Raw genomic sequence first — 27687 nt, 5'->3', positions numbered from 1 at the left:
GTTTCCATTTGTTTCAGTCCCTGAAGTCTGAGGTGAATCGTTAGGTAAAGTCACACAGGAATTGTTTTGCTTTTTCCTGAAGCCAGGCATTCAGTGGCATCAAAACCAGATATAAAGCAGACTAGACAGTGATCTAAAATTGTAATGATGTGAGGAGATGAAAAGGTGTGAGAATTAAATACTTCATATTTTCATTCTGGTTAAGTATAGCAAAGGCAGAGGAAAAGGAGAGTTGCAATAAAATGTTCTGTGTAAATGCTGAAGCAGAAGTTGGATGATTGCCCTTTTCCTTTATGTATGTTGAGCCTTAAAGTAATTGGGATGATGATGTTTAGAAATTTTCTCACTGGTGTCACTCACTGTTTGCCCCTCTGCCACCTATAAATGTCTCCAAATAATAAAAAAGATAGCAGAGCTCATTTTCATATGGGGAGCTATTTTCCAGATTTTCTTTAAAAAGCAGGTAAAGGGCACTGTGTGCTGTAAATGCTAGAAAAGGAAATTCTCTGCATAGTGGCAAGAGTGAAGTATTACTATGAAGACTAGAAATAGAAATCCCCATGCCCTCCCCATGTGAATAACATGGATTATGCACAAAACCTTATTTCTTCCTTTGAGTTTACTTCCAGTAGTTGCATCAGGACCTTGCAATACTTGTAACATAATGTTCACTTTGTATTACCTTTTTACTCATTCACCTATGACCTTCATCTATCTGCCCTACTGTCTGTTATTATTTATCTCCGTTAAGATGAACTGGTATCTCTGTGAAATAGAATATTTCATAAAGTGTTTTAAAAAAATATATATTATTTTTGGTTTTAATGTAATTTAAGGCAGCAGTTATGTCCATATAAAAGTCTGCTTAGGTGCAAGGTGTCACAGACTGTCTGAATAAATCTAAAGAAAAACTTCCAGTGCCAAAATATTTATGGTGGGAATTCTGTGTTTTAAATTTATTTAATGTAAGCCTCTTTGTAAAATTGGTATCTCTGAACTTATTATTATTCTGTTCTGATATATACAGAATTTACAGTTGTAAAAATACTCCATCCTGCATTATGATAAAAAGTATAGTTGCAGATGAGACAGATATATGTAAATATAAAAAAACCCCACAATAAAGAGAGACAAGATCCAAAGTGGATTTGGAATACTAACATCCGAGACACATAATTGCAAGAGGGAATTACATATGCAAAATTAGGAGTTTAAGATCTGACTTTATACTTCAGTTTGGGTTTAATTGCATCAATGAGCTTCTAAGGTTTATCATATATAACTTTTAATGTTTTGTTGATTAATTTTTTCTATTTTTTTCATTACGTAATATGTGTTACAGATCAGGTTTCCAAAGACTTGGAAACTTCTCACATAATACTCTCAATAGTTCCAAAATAGTTACACCAAATAGTTCCAACTCTGTTACACCAAAAAGAGGAAAAAGAAAAAGTGAGCTATCAAAAATGCTCTCTGTGTGTGCACACTCTGGACATATTTTACATTAGAAAACTATAACTTTTGTCAAGAGGGGCTCGTTATCTGGAAATGAATTGCATGAACTCTATGTATTCATATAGTTCAACTCTACAGAAGATGAAAACGCTAGATACTATAATCTAGGACTATATAACGCATCTACACAGTAATTACAGAATGCAAAAATGTGCTATTCATAGTATTATTGGTATAACAGTTGTGATTGAATTATTCTGAAAATAAATCTTCAAAACTGCCATGTATATGGAGGGGAAAAAGTCTGTATGGAAAAGAAATACCTAGTAGTGACCATTTGTTTTGGAAATAAGCAGATATAAATCAAATGAACATTGAAAGACATGTTCTTATTGAAAATGAGGTTTATCAGATGATGATCAAAAAAAAAGAGGAAATTGAAAACAGTGTTAGTTTTAGAGTCTACCAGCTGTCAGCAAAATAGTGTAATGAATTATTTTTGTAGTTCACGGGATTTTATATAAAACCATCACAAAGGTGGCGAGCACTACTAAAAATATACACTTCTATTTATGCTAAGCTGTACCCTTTGCCAAGGGATGAGAAAAATGTATGCTCTGGTGAACAGGAGGTCATCACATCAAGGCTACTTTAAACGTTTGAGGAAGATCCCTGTTTCCTGGGTTTGTATCTGCTAGTAACTGAAATTACTCCACTGTTCCAAAAATCATGTGTTGTTTAGGTCCCTCAACATTAATTTAAACTCATGATCTTCTGTGTATTAGAATAGTAAACTGAGATACTTCTGGCATTCTAATTTTAGTAGTCAGATTTCTGTTTGCAAGTAAATAACAGGATTCATATTCTTGCTTTTAAGTTTTGGGCGCTGGATTGGTGTCATGATGCTTCCTTGTGTAATCTGTTGCAGATTCTTGTGGTAAATGGCAGCAAATGACAGCCCTTCACTGCATATGTGTTTCTTCTGAATGCTGTTTGTGGCACCACTGTTTATTAGGGGAAGTCTTAGAACTAGTTTTATTTTGTTTTGTTTTTTTAAAAAAACCTTAATTATGTGACAGGAGTAGGGAGAACATCTACATCAACTGTCTGTTGCATTAAATCATTGGAGCTGCACTTAAGTCATAGGGTTGGAACTGAGTCACAGGAACATGTGTCTTTGTGCTTTTGGAAAAGATATTTCTATTTTTTAAATACTGTTGTCATGTGAAGCTTAATAGACCTAATTGGCCTTAGGGTTGAAGTCTGAAGCATTTCAACTTCAAACTTAGGAAGGGATAAGAATCTGAACTTTATCTTGTTGCTATTTATTTCACATCTATCAAATAGAGAAAAACATAAAGAGTTACAGTTACTCAATCTGAACTGTATCTCATTCCTTACATGTAAATTCATTTATTTTGAAATGTCAAGAATAGGCAATCCACCCTCTAGCACAAACTATTTTGTATGGTAAGGGCTTGTCAGCATTTTATTACAATTCCTTTCTTCAGGCTATAAAAATTTGCTTCAAGCTGAAAGCTGAATGTGAAATATCAGCCTCATGATAAACTTGCTTTATCAAATTTGGCTGATTGGCTTCACTTTAAACAGTTCAGAGATTCAGCGAAACAGAAATTTGTTGCTTTTGACCATTCTTACGTGTGCATTAATCAAATTAACTTGTTTGTACATAATCAGCTATTTCATGGTGCTCATGTGAAACTCTTGGTGTTTTTACTATAAAAGGCTGCCGTTTATGTGGACAAAAAATAAACATTAGCACGTGGATGATATTTCCTTCCCATAGCTTAATCTGAATATCTGCAATATTAGACTTCCTAATTGTGCCCACAGAGCTTCATCTAAAATTCTCTGAATTAGAGTAAATATGTGTCATGGTTTAACCCTGGTGGGCAGCTCTGCCCCACACAGATGCTCGCTCACACCTCTCAGGGAAGAAGAGAATCAGAAGGGCAAAAGTTAGAAAACTTGTGCATTGAGATAAAGACAGGTTAATAGGTGAAGCAAAAGCTGCATGCACGGGCAAAGCAAAAGCTGGGATTAATTAACCACTCCCCATTAGCAGGCAGGTGTCCAGCCATCCCCAGGAGAGCCGGGCTCCATCACGCTTATGTGACTTGGGAAGACAAATGCCCTCACTCCAATTGTCTCCCGTTCCTCCTTGTTATCCCACATTTTATTGCTGAGCATGATTATGTATGGTTTGGGATACCCCTTTGATCAGCTGGGGTCAGATGTCCCAGCCATGTCCCCTCCCAACTTCTTGTGGTGGGGTAGTGTGAGAAGCAGAAAGGCCTTGATGATGTGTGAGCACTCTTCAGCTAAAACATCTCTGTGTTATCAACACAGTTTTAATTTCAGATCCAAAATAGCCCCTTATAAGCTATTGTGAAGAAAGTTAACTCTATCCCAGCCAAAATCAGTATGATGTGTTAGTTTTAAAAAGTCCAAAAGCCCAGGAAGATCAATTCCCACTTCCTTGTATTACTGACAGAGATTTACTGTTGAATGGAGGTACCTAACTCATATGGCCAGTAAAGTGAAATAAACCACAAAAGGGTATTTCATTCTGTTCTGCAACAGGCTTCTAGCTCTAAGTCCCCAACGTTGACAGTGGTGGCAGACTAATATACAGACCAGCATTGCTGTCTGATAATACCAGGCAGCTCCTTATTTTAAACTTTCCTCATGAAGAAAAAAGTAAAATGATACTGAAATGTAGGATTTCAAATAAAATAGTCTTATCCACTATCATGAGGGTGCAAAGGACCTCACGTCTCTTCTTACTGCAGTCCTTTTACAAGTAGTCAATACAGAATGATAATGTTACAGCTTACGTGTAGAGACACATTTTGTACAATCAGATCTAAATTATGTTAAAAATTCTTTGCATAAGATTTTGACTGCATATGTTTTCTGACCCTGATTTATCTCTTTCTTGTTTTTTTAATAGTACAAGCTAAAACAGGGTAGGAAGATCTCGAATGAGATTAGGTATAATCCTAGAATTTTCTCAGTATAGGTACACATGGGTGTAACTAAGGAAAAAGTGCTCCTTATTTCAGTCCATCTTCTTATATTCAACTTGTTCTTCATAAGACAGAAGAGGGAGGTTACATTAGTAATAAGGCTGAGGATTTTCCTGAACTCCAAAAAAGGAATTGGAACATAAGAGCAAATGGAGCAAAAGAGAATTGCTAACAGTTACGACTTTTTCTGTTTAGTTGGCATATTTCTCCTAGCTAAGGAAACTTGAAGTTGTGATTGTATAAATGCAGATTCATTCTGCCTGTCCTGTTCATTACTTGGTGTCTATGTGCTGTACTTAATATATTAGATTACATTTATATCAGTTGGTTGCCTGGGCTGATTGATTTATCAAAAAGTTGGTCTTTCTGATTTTAATAAGCCTCTGTAAAGATTTAATCTTAATCTTTTGGGGTAGCAATGCCTAACAGGTATTTGATTTTTTTTTTTTTTAAATAGCTTCAGACTGAAAATAAAAATCTCTTTCATTATATTTGGAAAAGTATGGGCAAGGCTAAGCCATGATTCAGTGGAATGTCCTTTTAAATTAGTACTTTGAGATGGATGTAAATAATGTGATCAGATGTCATAAATGGAAAAAAGAATGGGAGGAGAAAAGGTTCAAAACAGCTGCCTGGCAGAAATTTTTCACAGAAACAAAAAATGTGTGGAATGACCTACCAGACATAATTATGCTATGGAGAGTTAAATATTGGTCTATTCAGGGAAATTAGAAAGCATCCAGGGCCATGTGGAGCACACGGAGATTTGATATGGGGGAAGCCAGTAAAATATGCTTATTATCATATATTCTTGAATATACAGAGATATTAATGCTGGATTTACTGTTGGTTGTACATAGTTTAGATCATCACAAGACACTGTTCATCAGTAGCCTCTCCTTAATGAATCACTGGGAGAACTCGTATGGGTAATTTGTTTAATTTTTGCCTTCTGACTTTTTATCTGCTTAATTATAGGTTTCTTCTGAATTCGCTGCACAGAAGTTACCTGTCCGGGTGGTATTTAGCATGCTGTGGAATCATGATGATTGTGAAGTCCCTTGCTAGCAGTGGAGAATGAATGTTTACTGTGGCAGAAAGGTGTGTTTAGTTTCTACTACTTATGACTTTTTAGACACAGAGGAATTTCATGAGGAATATTAGTTTGTTTCTTCCCTATCAACTCTTTGATATTTCTTACAGAAGATTTGAAACTTCTTTTAAATCACTAGCAATTATCTTTGCTTAACCGAGACATGATTTAGAGATAGAGCTACAATCTGCATAAAGCAGTCCCACAAGTAGACTAAGAAAGCAGACATGATTCTTATGTGGATAACAGTAAACTGCAGTTTGTCTACATTAAATGTAGAGACTTTCAGGTTTATATTTTTTTTTCAGTTATAAATATGTCTTAGTAAAGAAAACTGTCTCTAGGCAATAATAGCTAACTTGCTGTTGTGCACTTAGGTTGTCTCCCATGTAAAAAATTGATTGTGAAACTGTACAATTCATCGTAAGTGAATCTATCTTTGAGTAAATTAGCTTTGACTAAAAAAGTAATCATGGTAGCAGAAAAATATTGTTCTTTTCTTCTGTAACTTACGTGTATATACAGTTTGAACATAAATCCTACAGTGATCAAAGTTGGAAAGATAATTTCTCACCAGGAATTGAGAGATTATTTTCTCTAAAATAGAATGATGTTTAGTCAATTTGTGATCTTTGGGAACAAAGCCAGGAGTTTTTTGTTGAGCCACTTTTTTAACAGAGTCAATAGCCTGACTAGGGTAACAGCTTTGTATTATATTTCAGTGAGTGAAAACCTATTTTTCACTTTTATGTATTCGGTTCTAACTGATTTTCTTTTCCACTGTATGTGACAGATCTGACCTCACAATAACTTGGACACTTCATTTACATAATCAGAAGGCTGCAAACAATTTTTTTCCAAATTATTTGGTTTGATATAACAATTATTGGACAATATTCTATGAAAACTGTAAGAATTATGGTACAGAAAGTCCCTTGGAAGGCAGGTATGGCTGGATTGTCTACAAACCAATTAAAAAAATTAAATCCTCTCTAACACCCTTAACACTGTTTTTATATAAATTATATAAAATATGCAGGGCATATGATGGTGTAGCTGTTGTATTATTGACAGTTAGTTGTCCTGACAGACAGATGTGCTGTCATTTAAAATTCATACCAGTAAATCCTGTAAAATATTGCAAACATTAAAATGTTTGTTTGTTGTCCTACATAAATCATACATCTTGCATGCTGTTATGATATTTTAAATATTTACTGGTTTCCCTTTTTTAAAAAAAAAATTTTAGAAATAGGAAAAAAACCCAAAGTAAAATGATAATGATTGCATGCGAGCAATTGAAGATGAAATAAACCCAAAATGTTCAGGTATTATCGTGAGAAAAGAGAGGGGGTAGTAATCTATTTGATTGCTATATTGTATGAAAATAATTGGTTCATTATCATAATTACATTCTTGTTGATGATATCAAGGTTGAAGAAAGTAATAGTAGCAGTAGAGGGATGTCATTTTACTGATTCTGTCAGATATTAATTGAGGAAATAAGAGTTGTGTGGTGCTGAAAAGAGACAGGGTCAAAATCAAACCCAGGAGATTTCATATTCTTTACCATCTGTGTTGGGAATTCCAAACTCAGCCATGGACTGGAAGAGGATAGAAGGTTGCATTACCTTCTTTTCCACTTCACTTCTTAAAAAATTATGTTTTCAAGATAATGTTACAGTGGAATATACATATTTTTAATTCTAACTTTAAAGTTTAGCTTTTTAACAGATAAACATTATGTTCTCTGTTAAATGTTTGTATTTTGAAATGCTGCATTATTTATTCTGGTTCTAACAATTTTTCCTTGATCATTAATGAAAGCCATTAATGGTTTCAGCAAATGAGTGTTGGCTTTTTCTCTCCCTTACCCCAGAAATATTTAATAATAAGAGGAACCATTTATTTTGATCTGTTCAGTGGTAAAACATAAATAGTTTAAAAGATTTATGCCAGTAGAACATGGAGAGTATAAAATGAGCTTGGCATCGGTTCTAAACCCAACAGATGATTAACTGGGCAGTATTAATGGATGTTCAAATGGATTTTGATTAGTCATACTACCAGCTCAACTTACTATGAGAGAAGACTTTACCAGCTGAATAAACACGAGAATGTTTTGTTTGGTTTTTATGCAAAACTGTTGTTGTGGTAGTTAGAAAATATTTCTTCCAAAGTTCTCCAACAACTCATTTTGCTTTATCTAATTAAAGTTTCTAAATGTTAAGTAAATGTTCTTGGATATAGGTTTGAAATGACAGCATGGTAACAAAATCGAGCATTCGGTGTGTCTTAAATTGCAAAAGCAATGAATATTTTTTGAGCCTAATCGGCTGATCTGATTTAGCTACAACTTCGAAATATGTCATCTTGATGGACATACGGAGCTTGAAAACATCATCTGAACATTTGGCAAATATAAATGTGAGTTTAAAAAGATCTCAAAATGGAAACTCTTCTTGGTTAACAAGATAAAGTTCTGGATCATTCACTGATACATCTGCCTTCAGTTGATCCCTTACAGGGGAGGGAGCACAATGAGAGAGGGCTGGGGGCACCCGGTTGCCTTGGGTGTTGTGCCCGCTCCCAGCTGACTGACACAGCAGCTGTTTGGTGCCTGGCTCTTAGGCATTTTTGGCTCTTTGAACTAAGGCCATAACAATGTGACGAAATGCTGTAGTCCTAGCTCTTAAAAGATGAAACAGTGTTTGCTGAAGGTGACCCTTTTTTTTTGGAAAAGGAGTCGGACGAGTTTTACAGTGATTGTAACACAGTTTTCCTATGTTATGAAAGATTTTATTTTTCCTGTGCTGCAGAGCGCAATGTCTTAAATAGAGTGTGATCTGTACCAGATTTATGAAACTATTTGAATGTGGTTATGCCAAATATTTGGTCTTTGACACTGTGAGGTGGTTTTGATTTTTTTTTTTATCGTGTGGCTGGGTGTTGGGGTGTAAATGAAAGGAAAAGCATTGTTTTCTCAGACCACCTGAAGAAAGTTTAAAAAATACTGAAATAGCTGGACATTTCTGTTAGTACATATGTGTCAGTGTTTGATGAGAATTATATTACTTAAACAGATCTACATTTTGAACTGTCAAAAAGAAAGAGTTTGGGTTCTAGCTGGTAATTAACCCCTACCACCTCTTTCCTAGCCTCGGCTCCTCTGGCAAGGTATGGGAGGACCTAATCTGTCTTTCATCCTCTCTGATTGCCTCTGTAATTGAATGTATGTGTCTATACCCGCTGCAGTGGCTGTGCACTTCCACTTCAGGAAGATGGCATTACTGAATCCTGTCTGTCACAGCCAGCATTAGAACTTCAAGTTTAGAGTGAAAATAGGATTTTACTTAATGTTTGTAGGATTCCTGGGAAAGGACAAGAAAGTGTATCTTGGGGTTTTATTGTTGTATTGCTTTATTTTGCTATTGCCTTTTTTTAAAGAAAAAAAAAATATTTCCAGTTTCTCTTATTTATTCCCTGTGAGCCTGTAGCAAGTTGGTGTTGCCCTTGTGCAGATTTGAATGGCATGACTTTTGGCAATAGGCTGCATCAATTCTCACTGCAAATATCTCTTTGCTACCTCCCCAGCAGCTAACCCTGCTCTCTGCTTCTTAGTGAAGAAGAGTGTCTCGTGTCCACCCATTAATCAGTGTAACCTGTAACTGTCCTTCTCCCATCAGTCCTGTGTCTTCACCCTGATGACTTTTATTCCTGCTTTACCCCTGCCTGTCAGATATCGTGGACCTGGGAGCCCTCCCAGCTTCTTATACATCACATTATTTTTCAGTAGCTGGAAGGAAGAATTATATGCTGATCCATGGACATCTCTACGAGATGCATTTAATGGATGGTAAGGCTGTCAAATATTTGGAAGTGATTTAGGAGGAATGTTTCTTGCCAGTTGGAGTAAGTGTCAGAAAGCTGGGATTTGCAGTAAGGTTCTCTACTTGCCTGAGCAGCAGCTGCCTGCCCACAAGAGCTTTGGAACCAGAAATAAACTGTGGCATGGTGTGCTTGTAAAAAAGTCAGTGTTTGCCTGCTGTGTTGATGACAATTTTTATCACTTCTTGTAAAATGTTCCCTAATTAACCACTGGCATGTGCCTCTTCCTAGGAATTAAATGTTTAATATTTCAGAAAGAAAGGAAGAAATATTTCTCAGCCAACTGGGAGGAATTGGCAGCTGTGTTGAAACTCTTTGATATTGCTAAATTGGCTATTGAACCGAAACAGAAAGTCAGATTAAAGCTTATAAAAGTTGCATGATAATTTTGTTTCCTTCTTATTGGTGTGACATGTATGTGATATGCAGCTCCATTGAATCTTTACTCTGTATTTTATGGGTATATATGAATCTGCTCTTTGAGCTGAGTCACATTTCCTTTCTTCTCACAATCCTTCACAAGCTATGCAATTAAACAACTCATGAAAAGTAGTACAGTAGTAAAATTTCTTTTAGAACAGTGTTTTAAACACTTAAAAGAGTGTATCTTAGGCATATATCATGGCGACATAAAAAGCTCATGCAAAAAATCGTATTATTAAAGGTATAAAGCTACTGAAATATGTGTGCTAATCGTATGCTACTCTTACACCCCTTAAGAACTTTTTCCTTACATGAACACCTACTTTGGGTAGGAGGGGAACTTTTAGGATGTTAAGCACTGTCAAATGTGAGTTTATACCTAAATTTTGGCACCAGAACTGGTATAGGCTGTTAGTCCATGCTGTGATATGTTTTTGGTGCTTCTAAACCAGTGATTTTTTGGCTTTTTGATAGGTGCCTTATTGTTGTTCCAAAGTGAAAGAGATGGTTGGAAAAGATCTCAGTTGGAATAATTTTCACTAAAAGGAGGAAAGTCTTAATGGGGATGGCAGAAAGCCTTGTATGGGGTCATTTCTGCCAGATATAACAAAGTATTACAGCGATATGTTAATGGATAATATATTTACATAAATAAGACATTTTTTTTGTAACAGCTACTTCCGAAATCAAGAGATTGGGCAAAATTGAAACTGGTACTTGCTTCATCTGTATATGCAAGATCTCAGTCTTCTAATGCATGATAGCCTGTTCTGTAGGGAAAGAAGCTTCCACATGTCTGGCACTAGTGACGTAGCAACCAACAATCTGGAATTGTCTTTTCATTAACAATGGCTCTTAATGAGTAAATTGGTACTTCTTATTACTCTGTTTCTTACTCTTTATTGTATGCATACTATTTAACAAACACACTGACGTAATAAGTAACTATTATTTTCCAGTCTTTGATGGGTGTATTGAAAATATCTGGGCTAGCTAAAAAGTAGAGTCTTGAAATTCAGAAGTTGTTTCTAAGAATGTGTAATGACTTGCAGACTTTTAAATTTGAAATCTTTATCTTTGTTTTCTCAGAAATGTGTTTGGATTAGTTAATGATGTACAACACAGCAAAATAAACTTGTAACTTCTTTCCTATGTAAAAAGTTTCAACCAAGAATTATTTCTGATTCATTACATTTGCACCACTATCTATGTTTTGAATAACATTTTCAGATACAAAGTGAGTCCTCAGATATACCGTAAAATGAGAGAAGCTTAAGGGCAAGCTATGCTGTTAGTGAGTGATGATACTTCTATCTGGCAGTTCAGTCAGCTTGAATAATACAAGGTTTATGTGATTTATTACCTTACAATGCTGAAATAGTATCTACTAGTACAAATGTTTCCATTTAAAAAGAAAAAGAACTTATTAAATGGAAAAGATAATGTTTTATTAATTTTTCTTCTTGGTTTTATATTCTTGTGCCCTGCAGCAATAGTGCAGCTGCTCTAAGTATAAATGCAACTAGCAACTTGCTTAATGGGGTAATTAAAGACAGTGGAGAAAAGTTATGTAACAGATACTAAGTGTAAAACATATTCAAGACAGTACCAAATGATACATTAAACTATGGAATTGTCTCCTGATGATGGGAAGACATTGCATACCACTTCTTGAATAGTTCTTTTTCTAAAATTGAATGTGGAAAAAAATGGCCTGCCCTTAGTTCTGCAGACTCTGATTTCTTTTTGTTCATTTTACTTCAGTAGGATAATTAAACAATTTTCCCCATTATTAACCCAGCTTCCCTATATAGTTAAAAAACCCAATGTATTTAAATCCTGGCTAACAGCTGCATTATCAGGAAGACCATTATGGAAAAACAGTTCTCAGGAAAATTGCTTTGTCTTCAAATTACATCTAGCATTGCTCTGTACAGCTTTGTGTAGAGCATCCTGAGTATAACTGAGGACAGAATCCAAGGACATAGCACATTGTGTAGTTTAGCAGGGAAAATAAAACCTGCACATTTAACATGTTCAGAAATCTGTGATTAAGTAATTGAAGACTCTTATTTTCAAAACTACAAGCTTTTGAAACTGGACTTGCATATTTTTAAAGCTAGTATGCAACATTCTGGGACAGCTTCTGATGCACTAGGCTTCTCAAATTTTTCCAGTGGTGTATTATTTGGGTTACTCACTACAATTGTTTTCATTTATTAACAAAGTGACAAATTCAAGTGTAGTTCGCAGTATAACCGTAGCGATAAGGTTATAAAAATATAGGATTCAATACACATTTGAAAAGAGATTTCTTGCATTTTAAAGAACGGATCATAACATGGCTTTGCTATTAGAAGAGATGTATATTCATGTTTTAAAAGAATTAAGTGAAAGTTTGGAGAAAATATATGATAGTTCAATACAATGTTTAAAAAAAATTCTTTTAGTGATAAAGTGTTGGATTGCAATACTGGAAGATTTGGAAGATGTACTCTGATGTCATATGACACTTTGTCTTTTTACAGCTCATACTGGCTCATTTTAGGTAGGATTGATATGTTGCAGTCCTAACTGCCAGTGCCAGTACCACTCATAGTCCCCTTTCCTGGTCTTAAACCTATCTCTCTTCTAAGTTTATCTTTTCTGATTCCTTAGCTAACATTCTGGTCTGTGAATTTGCTTCCACTCCCTACCATCAGGTGCTGTGTTGGGAACACAGGGCGGCTGCTCTGGGTCCACCTTGCAGTAAGAAAAATAATTGCCAGCAAGGTACATGCTTGGCTGTTGTAGCGATGCTTTTCATGCTGGCAGGTTCGCACCTGCATAATCAGTCTCTCACACACAAGGTGGAGTGCTTTGATCAGCGCTCTGCAATTACTGTCTCTGCTAGAAATTGCATGACTTCTGATTCTTAAAGCTTTATTGTAATTCTAAGTGTTCTTTTCTTGTTTTGGGTAGGTCAGGAGGTATATCTCTGGTGCCAGACAATCTCTGCTTGCTAAACTTCAAACTCTTCTAACTTGAAAGAATATGATAGTCCTTCTTAGGGAATTTGTTGTTAGTTTAGTTTTTAACTTGTGGGTGGTTTTGTTTTGTTTTAACTGTTGTTCCATAAAAAGAATCCAGGCAAAACAAACCGAAACTCGTTTCCTCAAGTATCACCGTAAGGAGTATGTTTGGCTGTAGAATAACTAGATTAAATTAGTAATAATCAACTAATACATGGTTTGTCAGTGGAAATTGGTAATATCAAGCACAGGCATTACTCCCATAAACTATATGTTTAAGGCTAAAATTTTAATTGGAAAGCCTTCTATATACATTACAGAAACATAACAAAAGCCATCCTTTTATTTTCATGGAATGTCTAATCATTTTATTGTGTTACTCTAAGGAAAATAGGGTGGTTGTTTTCTCTTTCTTTTGGAGAGTGGGGTTGGTGGGAGGGTGCAAACAATTACATTTTTTTCGGTACTGATGCACTTCTTGCTCTGTTATATTTCATGTGCACTTCTTCCCTGTCTTTGGGAAATTTTATGTTGTTTTTGTTTGTTGTCCTTCATGAACACAGAAGGTAAGTCTTCATGTCTTTAAAAATAAAAAGTTTTTCACAGATCTTTTGAAAGTATTTCTTGCTTACCTAAACTGCTTTATATTGAACTGATCCCTCCATTACAACATTCACTATCCCCACTTGACAGTTTTGCTGGGTTTACTTGTTTACTTATTTTCTTCTGCATTTCTCTTCTGGAGTTTGGCTCAGGGGTTCTTCATGACTGGAACTAAACTCGTTTTGAAAATCTGATACAAAAATATTATTTCTGATGTATAAAATCTTGTCTCATAAAAGACTGCAAGATACCTCGTCTAACAGTAGTGATTCACAAAGATGTGTGCTATAGTTAATCTGGAGTAGTGAACTGCATGTACATCTCCTCTGATATTTCAGCTGGACATGCTTCTTAAAACTATGTCACACTATGATTATATTAATGTTACATCATACTGCATTCCTGTCCAAAATCTGAATGTTTAATGTATAGATATTTAATGATTACTTAATTGTGACCATTTTTAGTCATGTATGGTATTAGATACTCTAGCTGAAATGTTCCAACAGCAGATTTTTTTTTTTTCTCATGTCCTTTTCTATTCTTATTTTTTTACCCTTAGGCCTTTACAGAGCTGAGTTGCTCATTGACAGTGTGGAGACAGGGCTTACTGGTACCTGGAGCTAGCTCTTGCCCTGGGCTGCAGCAAGGCACATGGTTCCCTTGTGGTCCCTGGGCACTGCTCATGTGTGGGTCCCAGCAACACCTGCCTCTGCACTGGCTGGCTCTTTGTAGTACACTTACGCATGCTACTGTAAAAAAACATTACACGAAAACATTGTCAGTTTGCGTCTACTATATGGAAGACTTAAAGGTTTGAGTTTTTTAAATCTTTTTGTGTTTCTACCTTGTTTCTGAAATCTGCACACTTTTCCACAGTATTGACTGCTAACACTCCAGTAAAGCAATTTCAACTCTGTCAGTCTTCAAATTAACTCAGAATATGATGTCTTTATTTTTTTTTTTTACCCAACAATGCTGAATTATCTTAAGTGTTTGTAATGTCTCCACTCACCATCACAGCTGAACACATATGAAAAAGCCAAGAGTTGTACAGGATAATAGTTGAATGCTGGCAGTAATAACAACAAAAAAAAGCTTTTCTTGATAGGACATACTTTTCCATTGAAGTATATTGACTTGACACTTCCTGTGTACCTCATCTTTAATTCTTTATTTTATATATGTTGTGTATACTCTCTAAAGTATTTTAAGGTTATCTGATAAAGATGAGTGTAGTAAACAGCCAGGCTTTAGTGAGATACATGAAGAAGTTTCTGGTGAAATTCTGAATAGAAGTTTAACATCCCACAGTAGCAATAAAAATATGAAGAAAAATGCATCCACTGGATTAAAAAAAACTGTTAGTAGTCACACTGCGAAAAGAAATAACTGAAATCATTATTGACTTGTATTGTTTCTGTTGAAACATCCCTGCGTTTGGAAACACTGATATTTTATATTTTCCATAGTAGCCTGACTTTAAGTTTCAGAATCAGTGCCCATGAAACTTGCAGTTGATAATTTTTTTTTTTTTTTTTAGTGGCAGAACAGAGTAGTCCTGGGGATAATCTGGACTGGTTGGTAATATGGATTTGTGCAGGCAAAGTATGACTTGGTCTAACCAAAATCAAAATGATGCATCTAGAAACACGAAGCACAGGTCATATTTTCAGAAAGCTCCTGGATCCTTGACTGGGGAAAGACCTCTAGAGAGGACTTAGGGAGTCAGAGCAGAAAAAGTAACTCCTGATGAACTCCCAGTTTGATGGAGAATAGTTCAGTCTCTGTCTGTGAAACAGTGCAGGAAAGACTTAAAGTCAGCATTTAGTAGAAAGGCTAAAAGACTTTTTCTTTAGTCTGTGAAATCGATACCGGAAGAGCTCTTAGTGATTGATGTCGATGGTTTAAAAGGGTGCAGAAGAGCAGGAGAAGGTGTGGAAAAATGTCACATAAATATTGCTTGAGGAAACTGCAAAACCCCCTGTTTATTTCATCAACAACAGCCTTAAGTATTACTAGGTATAAAATGCATAAATCCCTTCAGAGGGGGAATAAATATTGGGTGTTTAAAAAATTCTGTTAAAATAGATGTGTTTCTGAAAAATACGCATTAGATAATAGATCACATTTAGTGATTTGGAAATATTTGGGGGAGGTTAAGGTTTGGTAATAACCCAGCAAAACCTTCTGGCCCAGTGGACCCTAGGAACATGTGAAACACTAGAGAGATGTATTTTGCATATAGTCAGAGATGCTGTGTGAGGAGTAGAAGTATCTCATTATACTCAACCTTTGTCATGGTGGATTCACATAAGCAAGGCTGAGATTCCATAATGTTGGCATCTTTTCACTTTGAGGTGTCTGATTTTTTTAGTTACTTAAATAATGTTTATTTCAATATTATTACTGTCTTTTGAAATAGTTGTTGGGGTTTGTCCTGGGGGTGGTGTTGTATAAAAGTTATAGGCCAGTTTTTGATGGTCAAGGCAAGTCCATCACTGACAAATATCTTGCGATATCCACTTAGGCTATGGTCATCAGGGAGAACAGAATACAGAATCGTCTAGGTTGGAAAAGACCTTGAAGATCATCCAGTCCAACCATTAACCTAACACTGACAGTTCCCAACTACACCATATCCCTCAGCACTATGTCAACCCGACTTTTAAACACCTCCAGTGATGGGGACTCCACCACCTCCCTGGGCAGCCCATTCCAACGCCTAACAACCCCTTCTGGAAATAAATGCTTCCTAATATCCAGTCTAAACCTTCCCTGGTGCAATTTGAGGCCATTCCCTCTTGTCCTATCGCTTGTTACTTGGTTAAAGAGGCTCATCCCCAGCTCTCTGCACCCTCCTTTCAGGGAGCTGTAGAGGGCGATGAGGTCTCCCCTCAGCCTCCTCTTCTCCAGACTAAACACCCCCAGTTCCCTCAGCCGCTCCCCGTACGACCTGTGCTCCAGACCCTGCACCAGCTCCGTTGCCCTTCTCTGGACACGCTCGAGTCATTCAATGTCCTTTTTGTAGTGAGGGGCCCAAAACTGAACACAGGAATCGAGGGGCGGCCTCCCCAGTGCCGAGTACAGGGGTCAGATCCCTTCCCTGTCCCTGCTGGCCACGCTGTTGCTGACACAAGCCAGGATGCCATTGGCCTTCTTGGCCCCCTGGGCACACTGCTGGCTCCTGTTCAGCTGGCTGTCAATCAGCACCCCCAGGTCCCTCTCTGACTGGCAGCTCTCCAGCCACTCCTCCCCAAGCCTGTAGCGCTGCTGGGGGTTGTTGTGGCCCAACTTAAGATACGGTTTTAGAGACTTCAGTTAATATCATAAAAATCATTGCATTGCTGGATGCTAATATACACACCTGTAGCCCAGCCCTCAGCTCTCAAATCTGAATTCCAGCCTGGCTTCTGAGCTTATTTACTTGGTTGTGGCACGTGTGTTTCTTGGGCTGCAGGGCTGCTGCATCAGAGCACCCTGGAGCTGGGCATAGGGGAGTCTACCCCTATTTTCAGTTTATTTGTTTCAGCCCATAGTTGAAGGTAGCTACACTACCACTGCTAGAGGGCTAGGTAGAAAACAAGCTACCTCATCAGCATTTTATTGTTATTAGCAGGTTGTAGAGGCTGTTTTCTTCTTTGCCTACACAGTTCTCTACATTTGTGTGTCATACTGGAAGCTTAGAAAAGGTTCAAGATGACCTGTGTTGGAAAGTATTACATGTTTATGGGCCAAGTTTTGTAAATATTCCCAGTCCAAAAAAGTGATTGGCTGGAAGCTTGTGAGAAGCATAAGAACAGGGAATAGACTGGTTTATGAATGGAAGTGTTAAAGAACTTTAATTGCCATATAAATACATTTCAGTTTTTGGGTTTTTGTAATTGTTGCAGAAGGAAGAAACATATTCCAAATCTGGAAGCCAGAAGCTTTGGTGACGTAACATGGGTTAAATCTAATTTAAGTGTCTGTAGCCGAGTAGGTAACATGGCACCTCTTCTATATTCAAAGGTCACTTTGATACTTTGGGAACGATTGATCTGACTGGTTTTAGAGATGTATTTCTAGCCAAGATAGTGTGTATCTAATTGACTACAATGAAGTATAGCTGAAATGTAGATAACAATGGACACTAATGAATCCTATTCAAGATATGGGCAAGTGCAATATTGCACATTTCCATCAAAATGCATGTACTTTCTGAAATAGTTGTGAGAAAATTATGTTCATTCTTCCCAGCATAGTAATATGAAGGTTTAAGCACTTGATTAATCGAGGAAAAAAAAATCAAATGCATTGTATGGTCGACTGATTTATGCTGAGAAGTGCTGTTTATCTTTGAACTCTTGGATTGTAGGTCAGACTGGATTGTGTAACTTTTCCTTTGTTTCAGAACATTCCGTGCAGATGTGATTGAACAGATATATGCAAGAAAGACTTCTTTCAGACAAAATCTGAGTAGACTTCTCCAGCTGTTGCCTATCCTGGATACAATGAATAGGGGCTTGGGAAGTGACCTCAGCCCTAATAAACTGCACTAAGCTTTTAACTGGTATTTTGGAGTGAGGGGAGAAAAGTTCTGATGAGTGCTTCTGAGCCATTTTCCTAAACTTTCTCCCCTTAAGAATGCTAAGTACTTTACTCAAGTTTGCTTTTATGTTTGTTCATGTACCTTTCTACAAGATGTTGAGGCTCTCATTTCAGAGAAATAATTTTACAGGAAGTATGACTATTTTGTAGTGATTGCCAACATACCCAGAGTAAGTGAGAAAGGGTTCTTTTCACTTTTGTTGTTAAAGTTGCACGATAAACTAGCTAACTTCTTAAAGCACTTTTTTTTGTTTCCTCTTTCACTTCTAACATAACTTGGGTATTGACATTTAGTGAATTTATATTTTTTTATGAAAATATTGAGATCTCTTGTATGGCTTGAAGTGTTAATGCCATGTATATGTGATTTAGAGAAAAAAAGCAATGGGATGCTGGTAACTGCCAGAAGCAATTGTTTTTACATCAGCTGGGAAAGTAGCTTCTGTATTTTTCAAAATTTTTAGTTGACAAACTAGTTTTGAATTTAAGAGAAATTGTAAAAATGCATGGAAGAAAGTCTTACAATGACCTTCTCATTTAGTCCTGGAACAAGGAAAGGAATTTTTTTCTCCTTTATAGTCATATCAAAGTATTGAAGTACCTTGTGTCCTTTCTAATTTTGTGGAGTATGTGATTGTCAATAAAGTTCAAAATGTAAGTGTGAAGCAGTTGAGAGTATATTTATTCATTAAAAGTACAAGACATAACATTGATGGACTGATTAGTGATGTGAATGTTTGTCTTAATGCATGATGATTCCAACCCTGGAGAGTCCTTTTCAGTATCTTCTGGGCACTGGTAACTGTAAAATGTCCATGGTAGGCAGTGAAACAGGGAACTTTAAAATTCAAGGACAACAATTTCTGTTCTTTTCTATTCTTTTGCTGAATAGAATAAAAGAACATAAACCCAAAATGATCAATTGGGTTACCTCTGCATCTTTGAAGTACTCATTTTTATACCCTGAGCTACTTTGTTGTGTGAGATGTAATAAATGATTTATTAACATTTTAGACATGGTTTTAGTGATACATCAGAGAGTAAAGGAAATTTCTTCAGTACTGCGTCATGGTATGTATTTTAAATAGTGCCGCCAGATCCATGGAAAGTCCATGGAAATTCTGTTTTGAAAACTAACTAGCACTGATAGCACTTCTTGTGGAATTAGCTCATGTTTGTAGTCACAACAGTAACTGGGAAAAAAATATTTTTTTTTGGTAAAGTGCTCAGATGCTGTAGTATAATGTATTTATTATTCTGGTCCCAGTTTTATACAGTTTTTGTTGGAATTTTCAAAGCTAAATGCTTATTTCAGACTTTGCAGGAGTGCTGAGTTCCTCAAACTTTGCTTGCTTATTGGAAACTCGTGTATAGGCACAGAATATGATTTGGGACTAGATTTGCATGCCGAAATGTTGCACCAGTGGGTCTATTTAATCTCCCATTACAAATGAATAGCTATCCTGCCATTAGAAGGAGCATGTTGTGTTGCGTATTTTGGCACAAATTTCCATCCTATCTGCAGCAGGAAGTTTGAAGGAGGCGAAGTGTTTGGTAGTGCAACCAGAGCTGCCAAGTGTTTTGTTCTTCCTGGGACAGGACTGCCCCTGGCAGCTCCGAGACACCTTGCTAAGGTGGCTGATACTGGGAGAATGGCCTGCAGCTGCGTTCTCTCACAGCTGGGAATATTCTGTCTTGCTGCAGAGATCTGCTCCTGGTGCAGTACTGGCCTCAGCTGTTTGCTAAAGTGTACTGTCTGGTGGTATCATATGCCCTGTCACCCTCAGGCAATGGCACATGTCCTAAAAGCCATCACAAGTAGCTCGCTTCCTCCCCGATGCCTCCTTCTGTGGATAGGCCACAGCAGCTCCCATTGTGCCATGAATCTTCATCTGAAAGTTGTGCTTTTAAACACCGTATTTAATGACTTTACACATGTGTTCATACGTGTGCCCAACTCTTAAGTTTTTGGTAAATAGCTGGAATTGGTAATGAATTGAGAAAAGTGAGATTCAGGCCCAGTAGAGGTGTGGAGAGTACGTTTTTGCAAGTATTTAGCTCAACACTTTTAAGTGAAAAACTCAAAGTGTAAACACACAAATGAAAAGATTTCTGTAGAAATTAACATCTTCATGTTATATCTCTAGCATGCTCTAAATTATTTTTGTGATTTGCTTTTTTTTTTTTTTTTTTCCCCAGTTCTTGGGATAAGGCAGCTACATACTGAAGGACAAGTGAGCCGTAATTTCCAGTTTTTATCTCTCTTTATACATTAACAGAGATTGAGAATGCCACTTCCCAGCAAGCTTTTTAGAAGGATCCTGGTTTAGATAATGTTTCTTTTTTTTGGTTCTTCAGTGATTAGCCTTGGCTTCTATATCTTCCAGCAAGCCTCTCTGAGAAGCTTGTATCTAGCAAACATGCATTTATACATAATTTTTAGGGAAATAATCGGGAAACTTAAATAAGAATATCCTCTCAGAATACAAGGTGGATTAAAAAATGGCTTTAACTACAGGGAAAACTGTTGCACTAAACGTAATCACTCCGGTGTCTCTTGTACAGCTATTTTTTTTTTTTTGTCTTGAAGTCTACTGTATGCATATAAGCTTATATATATTTTTACTTTAAACACTGAATTATCTTATTTTCGCTTCCTTGATAATAATTAGTGACTTTTTCTTATTGCAGCTCACACATTAGCTTCGTCATTTTTTTCCTGTTTTCCTGCATGAAACAAGATCATGTGCACAGTATGATCACTGAATCTTGATGAGAATCAAGTCCATGGGTGCTCACAGTGAAATGAAATATTTCTAATTTTCAGTATATAGTTTTACTTGGACTATAAATTAATTAAAGCACTATATAATTCTGTGGGACTTCTGGTTTATAGACGACAAATCTATCTCAATACGTTTTTTAATTTGTATTCTGGGTACATACAAATACTGCATGACTTGTGTGCTCATCTTTATTTTTTCTGTGACAGAATCATATAGAAACTAGTACTACAAGTACACGTTCCATCACTACCAAGAAATACCTTTGTGAAGTTTGATTTCTTTTTAGTGGTGTTTTTTTTTTTTTTTTTCCCAGTAGCTCTTATAATAAATTGTCTCATAATATGTTCTTTTTTTACTTTTTATCAGTAATTTGAAGTGTCAGTCTGCCTTTCAGGATTAGGACATGTGTTCCATTAACTTTCATGCCTCCCTAGCGGTCTTGATAATAGAATTATAGATATTAAAAAACCCATGAGAGATAAGTGTGAGAACTCTCCAAGAATATCTTGTACTAACATAATGCCATACTTGAACACACTTTTTCTGACACTGTAAACTAAAAAAAAAAAGTCTGGGTAGAATGATGGGCTTATACGATTCCATTGTAATTTATGTGCTCTATGTATTAATGGAACTGATTTATGGGTTATAGAGGTAAGTCATAACTTAAAGTTAAAATGTTACTACTCCTAATTCTAGAGTTTTAGTAAGACTTGTAAGCTGTCAATAAAGCCATGTTTTTGCAGTCATTTATAGCTTAGAAGTCTCATGTTTTGTATAACAAATATTTGCCTAAAATACCTCTAGCGACCTTGATGGGGTAATTCCACTACAGTGAATTTGTATCTATTCTCAACTCTTTATTATTACTGTGAAAACAGCAGAAGCTACTTGCATATGAATTCCTTAAACTGTAACCTACAGTTTCAAATTACTGAAGACTGAAAGAGAACATATTATTTCTCTATGTGTGGTCAGCATTCTGGAGATGTTTTGTTAGAATAATTAGAAATACTGAGTTTATAAACAAGTTGTCTGTAAATTATGCAGCTATCCTCAGTAAACCTGAACTAGAATGTAGTGGAAACTCATGGATACTGTGCAGCAACACTGACTGGTGCAAGCAATCTGTCTTTTCTGTGAAGTCCCATCTTTTAACAACTACTTAGGTTCTATAGCAAGATGTAGAAAAATAGTAAGAAAAAGCTTAAATCCTATTTTGAGAATTCAGTTATTCCTGTAAAAACCTAGAGCTAAATTTACTGTTGGCGCACAAAGTCTGTGCAAGCTTGTCCCACAACTGTAAACACTGGTAGTCTGCATAATGCAGCAGTGCCCTTCCAGTCTTCAAAATATTCATTGAAAATATATGAAAGTACTTTTCAAGCTTAAGAGTTGTGTTTTACTCTGTACTGAGAGAACAGTTTGTGAGTGAGTGCAGCCTTGTAAAAGAGATCTCAAAGGAGAGTTTCTGATGTTGGAAATACCTGTGAGAGTAATTTTTGCATATTGTGAACATGTACATCGCTGTTCAATGAGAGATCACTGAAGAAGAACCTAAACTAAATGATAGAACAATCCATATTATGGGAAGAAAAATCTGTTTTCTGTCTGCAGCATTTGAACAAGCGGGCCAGGCTTTGTTCTGAAATTAAGTAAATGCATAAAAAGTCAAGCTTTGGACAATCTATGGGGTTTTTTTCTACAGAAAATGTTTGAAAGCTGAATTTCCACAAGACAGTTTGGTCAAGCTAGCTGTTGGTTTTGCTAACATAGTTTATAGCTGCTGATCATCAATGAACTACAGGTTTAAAAGTTGGTCCAATAGTAAATCTGAGAATTAGATTTCAGAAAGAAAATATCTGCTGTGTATTCAGACTAATCCTGTGAATAATTGAACATTCTTTTGATCCTCAGAGTACATTTTAATGACTCAGTAAATTTTAAAATCCAGTGATGACAAATATGAAATAGTAAACTAAAAATATCACCCTCCTTAGTTAAAAGAACTAAGAATAACCAATACTGTGAGCTACTTATGAGGTGTTCCACAAAAATAAGGTTGTTTCAACCATTGTTTTGGCCAATTTTCCTTCATCATCTTTTTTCTTTTTAAAAGATATATTATTCTTGGCAAAAATCAGTTCTAGTGTCTTGTCAAACTGATCAACTTTGAGATGATGATAGATCAGTTTAGTACAACACAGCTTTTCCATTGTGGATTTTTATTGTTCATAGTTGAGCTTTCTGGGTACTAGAGCAACTATCTAATTAGTCTGTTTAAACACACCATGTTCACCTCGATTTGGAGAAACTAGATCAAATTCTGATGTTTACTGTGACTTCTTTTAAGTAAGAATTCTGTCTTCCTGCTGCAAGCAAACATGTATCAGCCAAATTTGGCTTGAAAATCTTTCAGGTTCATAATCTTTGCTGATGTCAGAGGAAAGGCTTCATCTTCAAGCTTATTATAAAAGGTGAAAAAAGTGTTTTGTGCATTTCTCTAGTTGTGTTACATCAAATGAAAAAAAGGTGTTTTGCTCTGCTTTACATTAGAAATAAGTAATGTGCATATTAAGTTCTGTTGGTTATTACTCTAGGAGTTCAGGTTTGCCCATTACATGCGGAAATGACCACACTTATGTGGATGTGATAGGTGAATACCTATCAACTTAATAACATGCATGTTTTTGTGCACTATTCTGTTTTTTGTATGGTTTTGAAAATTAGGGCCAGATGGGTCAAATTGCTGCAAGGGTAATATAACCCTTCACTGCCCCAGTGTCACAGGCAAGGTAAAAAGCTGTCTGTATCTGGAGAGTATTATAAAGGGGTGTGTGTGTGTATATATATATATATATATATATATAACTGTTGTGAAGTCCTGCTTTGTAAAGCCAGGTGCAGCTACTCTATATATTCAACCCTGTGTTAGTGTAATAATGAGAAGCAGGAGGTAGAAGCTGGAGCAGTCCTAGTGTAGCCTAGCCTGTGCATTGGTCTGAATGATCTCGGAGGCCCTATCTCAGTGTGGCCAGAACTGCTCTGGTTATTTATAAAGGGGCATACGTTTGTGGCTCTGCTATTGGAGAAATGTACGGTCAGCTCTAATGAAAACTGTTGGTCTCAGAAGTTACACAGAGTGACCGAATGCTACTCATAAAAGCAGTTCATGTCAGAATATGAAAATTCTGTTTGCACTGAGAATAATTATGTTCCACATGTTTTATATACATTCCAAACATTATACTTACTTTTGTGTACTAAAAATAGCTGTTTAACAAAGTATTTTGCAGATAAATACATAGTAAACCTTGCTTCTCTTTCCCGTGTAGTGTATCACAGATGGAGTAAATGGGGCTGTAACTCTCCTGGGTTTTTAAAAATGCGCTGCCTTAGTTCAGATGCTGTGGCTGCATCATTGCCTCACTACTAAAATTGTCTGACTCAGTATGGCATACTGGTTTCAAAGCCCTGCTAGATTAAACTGATAGCTTTGCTTAAAATCTCTTTATGGATTGTTAATCACCAAAACAGAGACTGTAACGTATTGCAAATATTTACTGGACTGCAAGTGCTATCACGGCTGGATAATCTGCTAGATTTGAAAAGCAACAGTGAACAGCTATTCTGAATTGGTGAGCAGCTATTCTGAATTAATAACCAAGTAAAATGTAGAAGTAGTAACTGTAACAAGGGTTTTGACTTGTCTAATTGCTTGTCTTTCAACCTGGCAGAAGTCTCTCCCTGGAGTTCAAGGCAAGATTTCAGGATTTACTCTTAAAATGATAATTTTTAAATGACAGGAAAGATGATTGAAATTAATAAAAGCTTTGTCTAGAAATACTTTGTATCTGCTGAATTTCCTTTTTTACGTATGATGTGTACTGGAATGCAGAATACAGTTGAAATTAATGAAATTCTGTCTGCTTGTACATTCACACCTTATTTTTTCCCAGAAACTAATATATATGGATCTGTGAAATCTTTTTTAAAGATTCCCACACCCCACCTCACCCCTTTTGTGCTTTTTTCCTCCCTTCATTGTAGTTTAGTGTTTTGTTACTTGCGTAAGCTGATGTAATAAAATTTAAATAACCTCTCTTAATTCAGTTTGTTTCCTGCCAAAGGATTTGTTTTGAAAACTTGGGTCTTACTCTCTCTTAACCCAATGACAACTATATAGAGGAAGTTAATGTGCTAATCTTCTTGGAAGGTATATTTAACAGGAAATGTGGGCTGTATTTAAAGGAGGAAATGAAAGCGTTAATTGTAACAGGATGTTGATGAACATGATTTATCATTGTATAGCCTAAAGGTTACCAAGGAGGTATCTACATAAAAGAAATGCAAATTATGACATATAGTAAGATACACATTTTGCTAATATAACTCATAGATTGTATGACTGTATTGTGTTATTTTGATAGTGTCTGACTCCTAATGTTGACTGAAATGTCTTGAAACTTTTCCATTCTTTTCTAAAGTTTACCATGCACAAAAAACCTGCCATTTTCATTTTTGAAATTATTTGATTCAGGTGAAGGATTTTCTGTATGAAAAACCCTGTAGCACTGCCACAGAAATCCCAGTGGATAGCAGTCTAATGGGCAGAGGTGAGGAAGACAGCAGTTGAAGGGTGCTAGCAAGATGGTAGTTCTCATTTCAGCCATGTGGCTTAAGTGCTCTTGACTCAAAGGGATGCCAAGTGTATTCTTTAACCCCATATGAATGGAGTGCTCTTATAACTTAGCTCCTCTGTGCCCTTTCAAAGTATGAAAATTTCTGTCTGACTTTATGAATTTTGAAATATTTTAATTTCCCCAGTTTTCCTCACATGCTTATTAGACTTCCACTATGGCTAGGGTAGCAATTTGGAATCAAGCACAAAATAAAACCATTTTTTATGAAGCTAACATTAATATAAAGCCTTGTGGTAAAGCAGTATCTCTTCTAGAGTTAAAGATCCAGCCTCTCCAACACACTGCATGTTCAGTTGTCATCTGACAGTGTTGGAGGATTGCGGATGCATCATCCCATTTCCAGGCATTCTCCCACTCTCCCTAGACGGGGGTCCTGTGCAGCATCCCTCAGCCTTGCCTGGTGCTGAAGCCCCTTCAGCTCATTCATTGTTCTACAAGCCAAGACAGCCCAGAACCCTCAGAACTGGGCTGAGTGTCATTCTTCTGCACTGTTCAATGAACTGGTTAAAACTTACTGTTGCAAGCTTATTTTTGTGGCTCTTCTGTTTTGGATAGCACAAGCGTAGGCCTTGCACTTTTCCTGTGCTGATTTCCTGATACAGAGTCTGTGCCAGCTCCCACTAACATCAGCACTGGGGCTATTCCAGTTATTGTTTTGTATGGAGAGCATAGGAGGAGTCCTCAATTAAGCTCATTTTCAGCAGATTAACCATATATTTGCTGGTTCTTCCTCTAATTGCATTTTGTTTAAGTGACTTGTAGTTACAGTGTCATTACAATAAAAATATGAAACTTAGATATCACAAAATTATTTTGATCTCTGCTAAATAATTAAGAGGCAGTGTAATGGTGGCAGACATAGTCCTAGAAATTTGAGCTTCCAGATTTCTGTGGCTATCCATTTCTCTCCTACTTTGTAGTTGGAGAGCTATGTTTTTAACAAACTGTCAGTCTGACCAGATACATGTATTGAAGGTCTGGAAGCAATTTTCTTTTGAAGCCTTTGGTTGCTTTTTTTTAAACCTCTGTTAATGGGCTATCAGTTAGGTATAGTTGGGGTAATAGCTAAAGGACTTGTAAATGTAATCTTCACCAATACCTAGCGTTGATTATTTTATTACCACTGTGGGAAAGCAAGAAACAGAAAAATCTTGTGCATGTAAAACAAGTAAAATCCTGGGGATTTTTCAGAATAGAGCTCATTATTTGGTTATCTTCGTGAGTGAAGATTCAGCAGCTGAGCTGAATATTACAACTAACCCTGGAAGAATCAGTTTGAAGTGGGAGGAGTTCAATAAAGACGTTGAATTTACTTCAAAATGTGCTGCTTAATGTAGTGAAACTGCATTCTGCAACTTTTAAAGATGCATCTTGAATGTGAATTTTACGAAGCTCAAGAGTTTTTTTTAATGACTGCAAAATTTTAATTAATTGAAAGATGTAAATATGTTTCTTTATGGTTTTAAAATTACAGGATTGTATGATGAGAGGATTGATAAATGTTTCTTTGGTACGAGTTACTATTTTGATACTACACATATTCTAGTTTGCTCCAGTATGAATTTATGTGTGTGTTAAACTTTGAGATTTTTCTTCCAAAGTAGATTTCCTTTCTGCCTATACCTACCCTTACAATATCAGATATGTCATTTTTCATTCAACATCTGATAATATTCTACGTTTGGGAGCTTTAATGTAGTGCTTGGCTTTTTTAAAAAGAAGAGCAATACAATGATTGCTCTTCAACTCTGTAGAAAAAAACAGTGTGCTTTGTGAATCTCCTTTTAAAAGTTATCCCAGCCATATTTGCTCAAATCTGTTGTTGCTTATTGTTATGGTAACATAAGTTTTATGCCTGTTTAGAAGGAAGACAATAAAGGCCTCTTCTGCAGCTTTGAGAAGCAAATTTGCTCTGAAGCATTGAGCCTATTATTGTTGCTGTCTATTGAGCTAGGCAGTAATCAGCATTCATGCTAGTTCTGTTACGCTAGTTCTTTTTAAGATAGCATATACGTTCATGAATTCTGAGACATGTTGTCTTGTTCTCTTATCCGTGGTATCACTGCATCAGAATAAATAGCAATA

General features: G+C 36.2%; 1 protein-coding gene across 4 annotated transcripts in view; it reads left to right on the top strand.

Annotated features, from left to right (window-relative positions):
- THSD7A (thrombospondin type 1 domain containing 7A) overlaps positions 1-27687 on the top strand; it is a 301960-nt gene that overhangs the window by 41237 nt on the left and 233036 nt on the right. For all 4 annotated transcript variants that reach the window (XM_074900347.1, XM_074900346.1, XM_074900343.1 and 1 more), the window contains exon 2: positions 5484-5606. The gene's annotated coding sequence lies outside the window, so the exon portion shown is untranslated. The remainder of the gene's footprint in view (positions 1-5483; positions 5607-27687) is intronic.

Source organism: Athene noctua, chromosome 2, assembly GCF_965140245.1.
Source record: "Athene noctua chromosome 2, bAthNoc1.hap1.1, whole genome shotgun sequence".
Lineage (NCBI taxonomy): Eukaryota > Metazoa > Chordata > Aves > Strigiformes > Strigidae > Athene > Athene noctua.
Note: the sequence above shows the minus strand (reverse complement) of the source record. Positions and strands in the feature narration are given on the sequence as shown.